The sequence below is a fragment of the Petaurus breviceps genome, unplaced genomic scaffold (assembly GCF_028583685.1).
Source record: "Petaurus breviceps papuanus isolate PSGF00001 unplaced genomic scaffold, PetGlider_PUasm1.0 90065, whole genome shotgun sequence".
In the NCBI taxonomy this organism is placed as follows: domain Eukaryota; kingdom Metazoa; phylum Chordata; class Mammalia; order Diprotodontia; family Petauridae; genus Petaurus; species Petaurus breviceps.
Window position 1 is genome coordinate 152,072 of NW_027187174.1, and position 15,562 is coordinate 167,633.

At 41.0% G+C, this 15,562-nt stretch overlaps 1 pseudogene; it reads right to left on the minus strand.

Moving 5' to 3' along the window:
* Window positions 1-2,451: 2,451 nt before the first annotated feature.
* On the minus strand, window positions 2,452-14,437 carry LOC138176669 (guanylate-binding protein 7-like; annotated as a pseudogene).
* Window positions 14,438-15,562: the final 1,125 nt, after the last annotated feature.

A 15,562-nucleotide genomic window follows, 5' to 3' on the forward strand; every position in this document is an offset into this window, starting at 1 on the left:
TCTTACTTGATTTTCAAAATCCTTCTTGAGGTCCTCCATGGCCTGTAACCAATTCATATTTTTCTTGGAGGCTTTTGATGCAGGAGTTCTGACTTTGCTGTCTTCCTCCCACTCCATGCCTTGATTCTTTTTGTCCCCCCAAAAGGATTCTGTGGTCTCTTTTTGCTCCCTTTGCTTGCTCATATTGCCAGCAAATTACTTGACTTTTGAGTTCTTTGCCATGGCAGAACTCTGCTTCCAGGATGGAGAGGACTTTGTACCAAATTGCTGGGGTTTTTGCAGTTGCCAGAGTGATTAGGTAGGTGCCCTATCTAATATGCCTCACAAGCTCTGGCTCACTGGCCACACACTCCAGGACCACCACCCAAGATCGTGATCCAGATGCAAGCAGGTTAAAGGATGAGCAATTACCCTTGAATGGTGGCTTGGTTCCCCTATGATCTGTGGGCCAGGAACTCTGGAAGCAGACACATGACAGCAGCTGTAGTTGCTGTGGCTCTGCCACTTCTTGTCCCAGGGTCAGAGGCTGGGACCACGCTCTTCTGTCCACCCCTGTTCCAACAGAGGTCCACACTGACCTTTAACTTTGTCTTTGGCGTTTATGGGTTGAGGATTGTGGAAACCACCACAGCTGCTGATGATTCAGTCTCCTGAAGTCTGCTCAGGCCACTGCTGGTTGGGGCTGTCATGGGGCTAGAACCATGGTTCAGTCAGGACTGTGCTCTGCTCCCAGTGTGCTGCAATAAACATTTCCTGTCAGCCTGCCAGGCTGCCTTCAGTGGGAGATTTGTTTCTCTCTGTCTCTTTGTGGGTTCTATAGCTCTAAAGTTTGTTTAGCATCATTTTTTTAGACATATTGGAAGTGATTGGAGTGGAGCTCACCCCAAGTTTGTGTTTCTACTCAGCCATCTTCTCTCCACCCCTCCTTAAATTGTATTCTAAAGCAACAATCATCAGAACTACTTTGTATCAGCTAAGAAATAGTGTGGTAGATCAATGTAATGGGTTAGGTACACAAGACAAAATAATCAGTGACAATAGTAATCTACTATCCCAAAGATTATAGCTTCTGGGATAAGAACTCACAATTTAACAAGAACTCCTGGGAAAACTGGAAAATAGTATGGCACAAACTAAGCATAGACAAACATCTTACATCCTTTACCAAGACAAAATGAAAATGGGTACATAATTTAGATAAAAATACTTATAGGAGACCAAAGGAGGAGAGCAAGGAATGGTTTACCTGTCAGGTCTGTGGAGAAGGGAAGAAAGTATTACCAAACAAGAGATAGAGAACATTATGAAATGCAAAATGGATGATTTTGATTACATTAAATTGTAAAGGTTTTGACAAACAAAGCCAATGCAACCAAGATTAGAAGGGAAGCAGAAAGCTAGGAAACAATTTTTACAGCCAGTGTCTCTTACAAAGGCCTTATTTCTAAAATATATGGAGAACTGAGTTGGATTTATAAGAATACAAGTCATTCTGCAAAAGATAAATGGTGAAAGGATATGAACAGGCAGTTTTCAGAGGAGGAAATTAAAGCTATCTATAGTCATATAAAAATACTCTTAAATCCCTATTGACTAGAGAAATGCAAATCAAAGTGACTCTGAGGTACCATATCACACATATTTGACTCACTAATGTGACAAAACAGGAAAATGATAAATGTTGGAGAAGATGTGGGAAAACTGGAATACTAAGGCATTATTGGTGAAGTAGTGAACTGATCCAGCCATTCTGGAGAGTAATTTGGCACAATGTCCAAAGTGCTATAAAACTGTGCAAACCCTTTGATCCATCAATACCACTTCTAGGGCTATATCCCAAATAGATCATAAAAATGAGGAAAGGACCCACATGTAAAAACATATTTATAGCAGCTCTTTTTGTGGTGGTCAAGAATTGGATAGTGTGATATATGAATGTAATGTATTACTATTGTGCTGTAAGGAATGATGAGCAGTTGGCCTTTAGAAAAACATGGAAAGACTTGTATGAAGTGATGCGGAGTGAAATGAATGGAACCAGGAGAACCTTGTACATAGTAACAGTCACATTGTGCAATGGCTGTCTTTGATAGACTTAGCACTCCTCAGGAATGCAAGGATCTATGACAAAAGACTCATGATGGAAAATGCTATCCAGATCCAGAGAAATAACTTTGGAGTCTGAATACATATGGAAGCATACAATTTGCTCCCATTTTCTTTTATTGTTTTGTTTCTTTCCAGGGGTTCCTCCCATTAGTTCTATTTTTCTTTACATTATGAATAATGTGAAAATATATGTATTATAAATGCATATGTAGAGCCTATATTAAACTGCATGCTGTGTGTTGGGGGGGGAGGTGACGGGGGGGGGAAACTTAAAGTTCAAAATCTTATGGAAATGAATGTTGAAAACTAAAAATAGATTAATTATAAAAAAGACAGAGTTCACAATGTTACATAAAGAAGTTTTATTTTGAAAAGAATTAAAATAAAACAGAGACCTCCAAATTGCACAACCATTATGCTGAAAGATGTAGTGAAGAAAATGAAGATGCTTTGGCTAGGAAGACAGAAGCCTAATGGGTACATAATAGGTGTCTCCAATTAGCTATAGGGGTATCATGTGGAAAGGGGGTTACAGTGTCTCTTCTTGGACTCAGAAGGCTAACCTGAAAGTGGTTCTCAGATTGCGTGGTGGGGCTTTCTAGGGATCCAGAGAATTCACTGGGACATCATGTGATATTTTAATTTTCAAGGCAAACACATAGCTTTTTAACAGCTGTCTGATACCAGACTAACTTCATGCCTATAGACAGCTCACACATTCAGCATTAGATCACACTGCATGTGTTTCACCAATATTTTGGAATGTTTGAAATGAGTCTGTTCACTTATGCTTTTGACTTGGATACTAAGTTCTTGTTTATATTAATATGTCTTGGTGAAACTGGGGTTTTGGCAGTTGGTGAGTTAAAAAGCAAGCCCTTAGAAAAATTCACTGGAGAACAGGATATGGGGAGGGTGGGTATAGTATCCAATTGAATTCCAAGTTCAAGAAGTTGTGCTGTGCCCAGTAGGCAAACACATCCCATTAATATTTGTGGGTATTTTAGAACAAAATGTGGATGACTATGTGACTCAATGGGTAGAGCATATGGTCTAAAGTCAGGATGACTTGAGTTCAAATCCACTCTCAGACACCTACTAGCTGTGTGACCCTGGGTAAGTCACTTAGTCTTTTTGCATCAATTTCCTCATCTGTCAAAGGAACTGGCGAACAGAATGGCAAACCACTTCAGTATCTTTTCTAAGGAAATCCCAAATGCAGTCACAAAGAGTCAGACATGACTGAAAATGACTGAACAACCACAAAAGAATACAATTAAAAAATTCTACTTACATGTATAAATTTTTCAAATGGCTAAGTTGTTATGACATAAATACTCATTACAATATTTGATAAACAGAACTGTTAAGTATTTCTTTTGTCTCAGGGGTGTTATATAAAAAAAAACACTAGGACACTAAATTTATGAGCTGAGAAAGTCTGGCAACCTCTGAGTTAGAAGTTGCAAAGAGTCATATTCAGGCAGGTCATGAAGCATTTAGATATACTCACCCCTTCACTTATTAAGAGAGACTAGGAGACACTATGTTGGACACTATCTAGATAACAGTAGAGAGGGTATTCTGGGACCCCTGTCTAATATCCACCCAAAAGAAATAGGATTCAGAGCTAGAAGGGACCCAAGAGGTCATCTAGCTCAGGCTGCTTATTTTACAGAAGAGGAAACTGAGGCTGGGGAAGGTTAAGTGAATTATCCAAGGTCATATAGGCATTAAGTATGAGGGTTGGCATTTGAACTCAGGTCTTCTGCCTACAATCTCAAAATGCTTTCTATTGCTCATACATGAATATTTTTGCTTCAAAGTATAATTGGGGATTCTGAAGTCTGGAACTATTCTCCTTGGACTTTTTAAAATCTTAACAAGCAAGGACAAATGTATGTGTTGTGTCTAAAGAGAAGTCCAGGGACTTGTTCTCCATGGTTGTCAGAACACATTTTGGAGTCAAGGAGCCTCAGTTTAAGTCCCATCTTCTGTGTGACTTTGGTCAAATCTATAGGCCTCAATGTTTCACAATATTAATAGCTAGCATTTACATAGCTCTTTAAGGTTTCCAAAGAGCTTTACTCATTTGATCCTCACAAAATGTCTGTGAAGTAGATGCTTTTATTACCCCTATTTTATGTATGAGGAAGCTGAGATTCAAAGTTTGAGTGACTTACTTAGGATCCTACAGCTTGTAGGTGACTCGTGCTAGATTTCAACTCAGCTTTTCCTGATCTCAAGTCCTGCCCCTCCCATTGTACCAAAAGAAATCACATGTAAAATGAGGCAGTTAGATTCTCTGAATGTCCAGAGCCATTCTAGCTCTAATACTCAGAGCCATCAAAGGGAAGGGAAGAACTCAAGCTTTCTGCCCTGCAGACCATTTGCTTTCATTTCATTTCAAAAGAAGCCTTTCATTTAGTTGGAATGGAGCCTCATCTCACTAATACTGAGGAGATGGATGCTCTTTGTCTGAATTTTCTCCCATGTCCTTTATCTTATATGGGGAATATCAGTTTTACTTTTTAATACTTCAATAAATTAGATGCAGGAAGCACACACTTGTGTACTCAGACCCACATACAGGGAGATCTCAATGCCATTTTCTTTTTAGGTGGGAAAACTAATATTCTAAACCTTTCTTTTGAGAAACTGAAACACATTTGATTATTTTAAAATATGACTCAATGCCTTCATCCCCAAACCCAGGACTTTTCCTGGAATAGGTAACGTGAACATCATGCCAGTGCCAATGGCATCTAAAGCTTCAGACCATCTCGAAGACCTTTTACTCTCAACATCCTTAATCTTTGCTTGTAGATTCTCTGTCTCTCTCTTCATCTCTTCAGCTTTCTCATGAAAACCTTCCTCATTCAGCTTCTTTTGTTCCTAAGAGAAGACAAAAACCCATCAGCATTGCACCTTGGGTATTTCCCATTCCACCAAAAACCAGGCACCTCTATGTGTTTCTCATGCATAAGGTGTTAGCCCTAAAATAGATTGGAAGAGCAAAAAAAAAAAGGCACAGGGGATTTCTCTGCAAAGGTCATTCCTGGGCAGTGAAAAAATCATGTAGAGCTTAGGCCTTCTCTGCAATAACTCATTATTTTCCCACTACTAGAGACAATAAGCTAGACCTCAGGGTCAATGCTGAAATCTTAACAACTGAGCACAAGGTTAATTGGGTTGGAACCATGGTCCTAAAAAGGGGGGGCAGAGCTAAGTAGTTCAGTGTTGGACTTAGAGTCAGGAAGACCTGAGTTTGAATCCTGCCTCTGGCATTCACTGGCTGTGACTGGGGTCAAGTTCCTTAAGTGATAAGAGCTCCTAACCGCCCAAATTGTTGTGAAGATAAAAATCAGATAATGTTTGCTTTGTAAACCTTAAAGTGATATGTAAAATGTTAGCTATTATCAATTCTCAATATTCAAAATTTATAACTGAGTTGCCCAGATGTCCACCTGTTTAAAAAAGGGCATAAAATGCTATATAGAGGGTGACTCAGAATGTGGTCAAGTCAACTTCAAAGTGGCTTGACCCTCTGATCAACACTGAAGGAAACATGAAGCAATATCTTCCATCTCTATTACTAGCCTGGTATGCCTCTGGCCAAATTCCATGAGTATAGGCAGGGCCTCCCATGGCCCTTGGGTAGAGGCTTCTTGATAATGGTCCTAAGGGAGCCAGGACAGCCACTGGACATGCTCTTGCCCCAGGACCAAGCAGTTGTGGGCTCAGATAGGAGGGTACAATTGACTCAGTCTGAGATACTTGGCGTCGTCCTAGCAGCCCCAAACCCAGGGGACTCTGGAATGGACTCTGTCCATTATTCTTAGGATTACAGATGACTCCTCTGACAGCCTGGATTTTTTTAGGGTCTTTGTTGAGGACAAAGAGGCTTGGTGTGCATTCAGGAGTTTCAGTCAGAAGTAAGTGGAGGGGAGACAGATCCAACCTAGTTCCCTTTGAGGTTTCCCTTTGTGTGCTGTGGTGTTAGAAGTACTAATAACAGGACCTGAAAGGTTCGTAACACTTTGTGACTTTCAAGACCTTCTTTTAAACAGATATTATGGAAGCTTTTTGCTACCCCAATTATCTACAAAAGGCTAGGAATGTGGTTGAGTACAGAACACAATGGCCTTGTTCCCAGTGCTTATGTTTGCTCCTGTGTCTTTCTTGACCCCTTCTCATTTGTATGAGGCACCATGACCTTGTTGAGAGCCTTAGAGTAAGGAAGATTTGGATTCAAGTTTTATCTCTAATACATCCTGACTATGTGGCCCAGGAGAAGTCATTGAACCTCCTCAGTGCCCCCAGGAATTCTCTAGGACAATCCCTACAGGGTGGTGCTGATTTTAGAGGAAATCTCACTGCATTTACTTCCATCAATGAGGTCACAGGGTCAACTCACTCTCTTACATTTGCAGGTATGAGCCAAGGATTTGGGGGTCGACATACTGGGGGTCCTTGAAATTAGCCCTCTATAGCTTTCAAAAAAGGGTTTCACAATAGAAGTTAAGCCAAAGTTAAGCCAGGACTTTCTGATCTCAAGATAGAGAATCCCAGCAGAGATAATGCCAGAGATTGCTGACCAGGCAATAGAATTCAAAAACAGCCTTAAGCCTGAATGGGCAAGTTAGTTGGGATGGCCCTGGATCTCTGTTCCAAGAGCTTGGTTCTTGGGTTCTGGAATCTCCTTCTGGAGAGAAAAGGCCCATTCCAGGTGAGGCTCAGAGAAATTAATGTATCTCCTGTGGTAGAAAAACCACTGAAGGCTGTTCTCTAGACTGATGATTGTATGTTAAATTGTCTGCCTTGTATAAAAGGGAGGCAGCAGAAAAGCCTCTGGGCTTTGAACCAAGTGTGTCTTCTGATAACTAGAGAAACACTGACTTTGGTAGGGGCTTGTGAACTTTGAATCTCATAGGATGAGGCCCTGCAGAATAACTTGAACTTGGAATAGCCTTACCTTGGCAGCTCATTGAGAGACTGGGGGCGGGGGGTTTAGGGACTACCTATGAGTGACACAAAAATCATTTGATCCATACAATTCTGTACACTCAGTGAGGTAGATGTAATTGACCCTGTATTACAGGAGAAAAAATGGAGGAGGAAGGAGAGGAGGGGGAGAAGGGGGAGGAGGAGGAAGGGAGAGGAGGAAGAGGAGAAGGAGGAGAGGGAGGAGGAAGAGGAAGGTAGGAGGAAAAAGAGGAGGGGGAGAAGGGGTGGAGGAGGAGAGGGGAGGAGCAGGAGGGGGGAGGAGCAGGAAGAGGGGGAAGAGGAGGGGGAGGAGGAGGAGGAGGAAAGGACTCAAACCTAGATCTTCTGAAGAAAAGTCCAGAGTCCTTTGCTGTCCACCATGCTAAGTCACATGAAGCCAAATTTGCTTTCCCTGTCTGACTGCCCACCCATTTCTGTCCAGACATGGTGGTGATATTGCTTCTAAAGCTGTAATCACTAACCCCTAATTCTATCTACCTTTAGTTTATGATCCAGAATCATTTCAAATTTGTTCAGCAACTCTTTAATATCTTCCTCCTTCTTCTTTCCCAATTGTTTGATGTTTTCTTCATGGCTTCTCTGCTGAGCTTCCATTTTCTGCTGCATTTCCATTTGTAGCTGTTTCAACAATTTCTTCTCCTTCTTGGATGCTTCTCTTTTCACCCTTTCAGCTGTTTAATGTAATAGAAAGCATTAGCAGATTAAATCAGGTAAGGCTAGTTTTCACCTCTTGTCAGTTAGTCAACAAGCATTTATGTAGCGGCAAGCACCCCAAGCGTCCTCAGGGTTTGCCGCCCATACAGGTTCTTGGATCTGCTTTGTTAAAGGAAAGCAACTCAAAATGTGTTAACAAGCTTACTTTAATCAGTCAGACATATATCGTTTACCTTGTTCAGGAGAAAAGGTCAGCACCCTGAACCTCAAAGTATACAGGCATAATTATCAAGACAGAAACATCAAGTAGACAGATTTCCAAACTGTCCAACCATTACATCCATACCCAGTCAACATCTGGGTTTCCACATTCTGGGTTTTTCAAAGCTGGGGGACTCTCAACAACAGCTTCCCAGAATTCAGATCAAATCACAGAACAATTCTCAAAGTGAGTCCCAAAACAAAGCTATACATCAGGGCTTATATAGCCTTCTCCTGGCTCAGAGAATGTAACAACCTTATTGACCCACTGGCCAATCAAAAAGTATCTACTGAAAAACAAGCCTCCCTCCCCAGGCTTCTGGTGCACTTTAGCCTAGGGGCAGGGAAGATCTTCCAAATTTGCATTCCCATTACAATTTATTAAGTATTTATTAAGTATTAAGCACTTGAGAGACCAAAAAAAAAAAGAGAGAGAGATTAAAAACAATAACTGCCCTCAAAGGAGCCTATAGTCTAAGGAAGAAACAGAATCCAAATGATTATTCAGATGCAAGATATATAGAGATTTAATGGGAGTCATTTTGAATGAGGAAGACAGCATCAAAAGCAGGAAGGTCAAGGAAGAAGGTGGATTTTAGTAGAGGTAGGTGATATAAGGCAGAGCATTAATACCATAGGGGCTAATGGAAGGGCCTGGAGAACAGAGAGGGCTTTTTGAGTCTGAGGAAATTAAAGTCAGTGTAGCTGAAATAGAGCATGCCTGGAGGGCAATAAGGTATAAGAAGCAGTAAAGGTAGGAAAGGGCCAATTTGTGAAGGGCTCAATGTTCAGTGGAGGAGTTCTTATATGATCTTTGAGGCAGTAGGGAGTGATTGGAAGTTGAGGCAATTGAGGGGCTCAGGAGAACAAGTGCTTGATTGTGGGAACTGAGTGAACCTCCCTGACCCAATCATGTGCCCCGATTCTAGAGCTGCTCAGTTCTTTTCTACCCAATTATGGGTCTAGTCAAAATTCTGTCTGGTGAGAAAATTTTATTCAATTGGGGGTATTTTTTTATTGTTTGAACCTAGCCCTGCTGTGAATGGCTATGAAGTTGGACCACCTCCATCTGCTCTTAGAGACCCTTCACCAAGGACCTAGGGATTATTGACCAGAAACCCAGTGACAGACTACTGATTACTGCAGGGAAATTTCTCAGCAATGGGCGTCTCAAGCTGCCCATATCTTTTATCAGAAAAATGCCCTCTTACTGATCCATCACTTCTTGTTTCCATGTTGCTTTGATTGTTCACAGACACATGGGGGCAGTGGGGCACCTCCTTTTCTGATTTCTGGGAATTTCACCTGCTCCTTCTCTCCCTACCAACTTGGAAATCAGGTTACCTATTGTTGTATTGTTTCTGTTTAATTAATTAGTCTTATGTGATTAATTATTTTTAATGTATAAAATTTTGTCCTTTTCTATTTGGGACTAGTGCCAAAGCTGAGGAAGGGGCATGGTCCCAATTTCTAGGGGCAATTTCCAAGTATTACTTAATAAATCCATTTGCTCAGAAGATTGAACCTTTGTATCCTTAGTCATTTCATCTTTTACCTGCCATAAAGTCACTAGGCAGGAAGGTGACATATAATATTTTCTCCTGAACTCAGATCCCAAGCTAAAGAGACTGGAAATTCCTAAATTTCTCTTTTCTCGATGAGACCAAGAGAAGCAGAGCTGAGAATGTCTGGGGGAGTAGCAATTTCTGACCTGGTGGATTTTATAGTAATGACCACTGTTGCTAAAACAAATCCAGCAGGGACTGAGAAAGTAGAAGACAAGGAATCCTAAGTGTTTTAGGAAAATCTTCATGTCACACTGAGGCCCTTAGGGACAATTTTGTTCCAAGTCCATGAAATCCCCTGCCTGACTAGACCATCACACCCAGCTCCCTGTACCTTCCAAGGCCTTCTCTTGTTCAGTGAGATGAGTACTTCTGTCATCGCCAGTGACTGTAGAAACCTTTGGAGGGCCTCATCTGCCTGGAAAAACACACAAGACAAACACACATAACTTCCCCCAGACCATGTCATATGCTCAGAAAGGTAAACCCTCTGTGATGGGAGCAATATCTGCTATATAGGCTAGAACAGGGTAGAAAACCTGCAGTTTCCAGGTAACATTTGGCCCTCTAGGTACTCAAGTATGACCTTTTGACTGAATCCAAACTTCACAGAACAAATTCCTTTAATAAAAGGATTTGTTCTGCCAAACATGGACTCAGTCAGTGGACTGAACCCAAGGACCTAGAAGGCCCCATGTGACCTTGAGGTTGCAGGTTCCCCACCCTTGGGCTAAAATATACTTTTACTTAAAAGGTATTGAAAACATGTTTGGGATGCAACTGACTCAGGAAAGTAAACATAGAGGCCATTAATGTGACATACTGGTCAGTACCAAAATTCCAAAGTGCAAGGAAGTACAACTATGAGCATCCCATTTCATTCCAAGGCACTAGGTCAGCCTGCATCAGGCCTGACCTATTATGGCCCTCTGTAATAAGAATGTAAATTTTAAAGATCTTCCCTGCCCCTAGGCTAAAGTGCACCAGAAGCCTGGGGAGGGAGGCTTGTTTTTCAGTAGATACTTTTTGATTGGCCAGTGGGTCAATAAGGTTGTTACATTCTCTGAGCCAGGAGGAGGCTATATAAGCCCTGATGTGTAGCTTTGTTTTGGGACTCACTTTGAGAAGTGTTCTGTGATTTGATCTGAGTTCTGGGAAGCCGTTGTTGAGAGTCCCCCAGCTTTGAAAAACCCAGAATGTGGAAACCCAGATGTTGACTGGGTATGGATGTAATGGTTGGACAGTTTGGAAATCTGTCTACTTGATGTTTCTGTCTTGATAATTATGCCTGTATATTTTGAGGTTCAGGGTGCTGACCTTTTCTCCTGAACAAGGTAAACGATATATGTCTGACTGATTAAAGTAAGCTTGTTAACCCATTTTGAGTTGCTTTCCTTTAACAAAGCAGATCCAAAAACCTGTGAGCAGGCACCCTGGGGACACTGGGGTGCTTGCCGCTACACCCTCATATGGCCAAGCTTCCTAAATTCCGCAGCACATTCTCTAGGCAGGAAGAAGAGATTTCTGTCAAGCACTTCCAGGTGAGATGTGAACTAAAAAGCCAGCAGTTGTCTATAGAAATTCTGCTATTGGGTGGTTATTGTAGGAGAAAGTCGATGCTCAAACACCCAGGGGATCAATGGAGCCCTCCCTATAGTGTCACCACTGCTGGCCTCCAGGTCTTTGTTTACCTTTACTCCTTTTTTGGGCACTTGATGGTAATTTTGAATTATTTTTTCTCTCTCTTTCCTGTAGAGCTGGTAACCCCCTGGCACAGAGAAGGTGCCTTGAGAAATGGCTTCCTTCAGGGTCCGTGAGAGGTGCTCAAGCTTAGTTTGACACTTTTTGGTTGACTCTTCCTCATTCTGGTGAATGAAATCATCCCTCTTGGATTCTAAGATTTGCTGCCAGTGAGAAGGAGAGAAAGACAGTCGGGAAAAAGGAAGCAACATAACAGTAATGATAATAACAAATAATGATTGATATGATGCTTCAAAGGCTATCAAAATGCCCTGTTTCATTGTGGAGGGAGTGAGATTCTAAAGAAACTGTTGAGAGAAGTTCTACCTTTAGTTATTTTTGCAGTTATTTTTCTGGAAAGATGTATAATATGGCAGAATAAAACTGACAATTCTGACCTGAGAACTAAGAGGGCTCCAGTTTTAAATCTGCCCTCTCCATCTAAGTTGCCATGGACAAGCCACCTATCCTCTTTGGGGACCAAAGTCCTCACTCTCCAAATGACCCTCCATGTCCCTGTCAGTCCTGAAAGGCTATAATAATGACTCTCCCTTTGGTGTGGGCCAAGTGAGCGCTACCAGGCTAAGTCAGACTGAGCAGACATTTGTACTAGCAGGAGATACTCCTAGAAGGAGTCCAGGGTGCTGAGAGTGGGAAGGTGTGGAGAGAAGAGTGAGTGTATGAGCTCGAGAAGAAGTGCAGGGTGCTCTGAGAGAGCCATGATGCCATCTATTCAGCAAACATGTGAGAGGGTGGTATTTTGTCTTCTAAGAAGCAACTGGTTTAAGTGTGTTACCAGGAGGGAGCATCTTTTCATAGCAAGGGAAATTTAGGCCTTCATGGCTCTTGCCCTTATGAGCTGGGGATCCAGGCCTGAAAGTTGAAAGAATTGGAAAGAGTCAGACAAGTCTCTAGGTTTCACTCAGAAAAGAGAGGTAAGTGAGAAGTACAAATAACTGAGAGGACATACCACCAGTTCCTTCTGGAACTTCTGTGTGTCATCCTTGAATGAATGCTTCATGAAAACTGAGATGGCTTCTTTCTCACAGTCTGTGTGCAGGTTTAGCAGATCCTGGAGGGTTTCTGTGGGGAAGTCCACCTTTAGGACCATCTGCTCTACATAATGCTGGGTAGCTTTTTGCACAGCAGCTGAGTTCTCAGTCTCAGCCAATGCCAGCACTGCATTCTCCAGGCACGGAATGTCTCCACTAGAGATTGTCTTCACATAGGTCTCCAGCAGCTTTCCCAACCCTGATAGACAAGATCAAATGGAAGATGAGGCAAAGAGAAGCTTCATTCAGTTTGATCCAAGTGTTAATTATTGTCTAGAGCCCTAACTCTGGCTAAGAATTTCCTCTTCAGTATTCTTATCAAGTGGCTTCCAACAGCACTTAGATAACTTTGATTTAAGAGAAGCCCATGAACACTCAAAGCAGGCTATTTTATAATTCAACAATTTAAGTGGTTAGGAAGACTCAGTATTTACCAAGCTTAAATATACCTCTTAGCAAATTCTACCCATTTCTCCTAATTTTGATTTCTGGGTCAAGGAGAATGGATGTGAGGACTCTTCCATAGACTGATTCTTGTGTGAACTTCATTCCTTTTCCTGATTTTAGTTGTCCTTTTCTGGGAATGTTTGATCTTGTCCATGTCTTTCTTCAAGTGTTTTGCTTAGAACTAAGCACATAATACTAGATGTAGCCTAACTGAACTCAAATAAATACAGGAGAATTACTACACTCATTCTTGTAAATGAAGTCTTGAATAACTTTGTATTTTAGATCCCCTACTCATATTGAATTTGTGATCCATGAATTTCTCCAGATCTATTCCCTGACAACCATTGTGTGATTTTTTGAACCCAGATGGAGAGCTTTTCTATCACAATTTCTGCTATTTTCATTTGAGTTGATTTTTTGAACTCAGATGGAGAATTTTGCCCTTATAAGGCTCCATTATTCATCTAAACTCATCTTTTCACCTGCCAGGACAATACTGTATCCCATTTCTTTTATTCAATGCAATTGTTGTTTCTCTGAGCTCCATGTTGTCTGCACATTGGATTACTACTCCATTTGTATCTTCCATAACTTTGTAAATGTTATTGAGAAAGGTATGGAGCTCCAAGCATGGCATTCAAACTGACATCAAGCTCTTAAGGACTACTCTGGTTACCTGGTCATTTAATGTCTTCTGAATCTACCTTACTGTATTACCATCTATTTTGTGTCTCTATCGTGTTCATAATCATAGCATGATACACTATTAAATATTCTCTTGAAAATTATGTTAACTTGACATTATTCCTCTGATCTCCATCAGTTTAGTTATAGTGTCTAACGAGGAAATTGGCTTAATCTGATGGATCTGAGTGAGCACTGCTTCGCTTTCTTAATGTTCACAAAGCATCCCCTTAATGATGTGCTCTACAATTTTGTCAGAAATGAAGTCAAAGTCGATAGTTTAAAGTTTACTACCTCCATATCCTATTGCTTTAAAAAAATTAAGGCAAATTGCCTTTTTCCACTGCCCTGGCACCTCTCTAATGGAGATTTAGTCTCAATCAAAGAACACTGACATTGTCTCAGGGCTCACATTCCTTGGGATTTATAAACTGAAAGATAGGCAAATAAGAAAAAAGAAATCCATGCTTATAGGGAGATTAATACAAAAAGCTTACAATGTCTATACACCAACAAAAAAAACAAGGAACACATCCAATTTCAGTCAAGTTTGCATTGGAGAAAAGAAAACTCACGATTCCTGTTGACCATGATGTTCCCACTAAGGGTCTTGGGTTTTGCAACAGAAAAGATGTAAGAGCAGAATTTGTTTGCCTGATTCTTGAATGCAGGCTGCAGTTGACTTTCTTGGACATCTTCAAGGTGGGCTAAGAGTGTCAGATCATTTGTTGGATGGTCAAAAGTAAAACACTTCCTTTTTGGAAAGAATTTTCTGATGCACTCTCGTGGATGGTTGGCTTTTTGAGCTTTGGGGTTCTTGCCTGAGGGACAGGAAAATAGATTATAGTAAGGTACAGGCCTAAAGCAAAGAGTTGATGAAGATGCTTCAGACTGGCAATTGTTATATTTACCTCTTCAGGCATTCTGTCCTAAGGTAAAATGACAGACATAGAATTTTTAAAACTAGAAGTAATTTAGGGAGAGATTACTAGAAATCAGACAGTTCACTTCTTATAGGAATAATATATAATGGTTTTCAGAGGAGACATTTAGACATATGCAGAGAAAGCCGATTTGCTCCAAATCTGAATGAGATTTTAAACAGATTCAATGTTGAGGTAAGACGAGGTATAACGTGGCAAAGTACAGATCTAATTATAAATAATATAGAAGGCAAATTGTGGCTCCCTAAAATGAAAGAGACCCAAGAGGAGAAAGCTAAGAACAGGAAGTAGTCAGACATTCAGGTTAATAAAGGAGATGCTCCTTGTTTGAAGTTAACAACAATTCTATCATTACCAGCAGAATTTGCCATTGGGAGGAAACTGTCTCAGAAGTCACCCTCAACACTTCTTTCTCATCTATATCCTCTATAACCAATCAGGTTCTAATTCTGTCCCCACAACATCTCCTGAACTCATTACCTCATATCCACTTGCACCCTGCGTTCTTCTGAGCTTAGGACCTCATTACCTCTCACCCAGACTCTTGCAATAGCTTCCTAACTGGTCTTCCTCCACTTCCTCCTCTTTCCTACTCATCTCATACACAATACCAGATTGATAGACCTGGTGAACAATTCTGATTATGTTATTGCCTGACTTGAGAAGCTATCCCCAATGCTTCCTTAATGCCTCTGGGCCCTAGTACAAACATGTCAGATTTCCAATCTGGTTTTAATCCTACTAGATTCAGTTCACACTGCTCTCCTTCCATCTTCTTTGTTAGTCATATTGACCTTCCTGTTCTCTTTGTGTGACATTCTATCTCCCATGTGTCTGTTTTTGCCTATTCTGCCTTTATTCCTAGGCTTCTCTCTGACACCTTTGCACCTGGACCCTGCAGCTCTCCGTAGGCCTCTGCTGTGACATCACTTTCTTCAGAGACCCCTGATGATCTCTGCACTTCTTTAATCCTGTTTACTTTCCTTGTTTTTTTTTAATAGGTCATTGACCCATTTGGAAATGGTTGTAGTATGTAGAATGGATGATAATTTGTCTCCATCACAAAATTATCATCTTATTTTTGCAATACATTTTG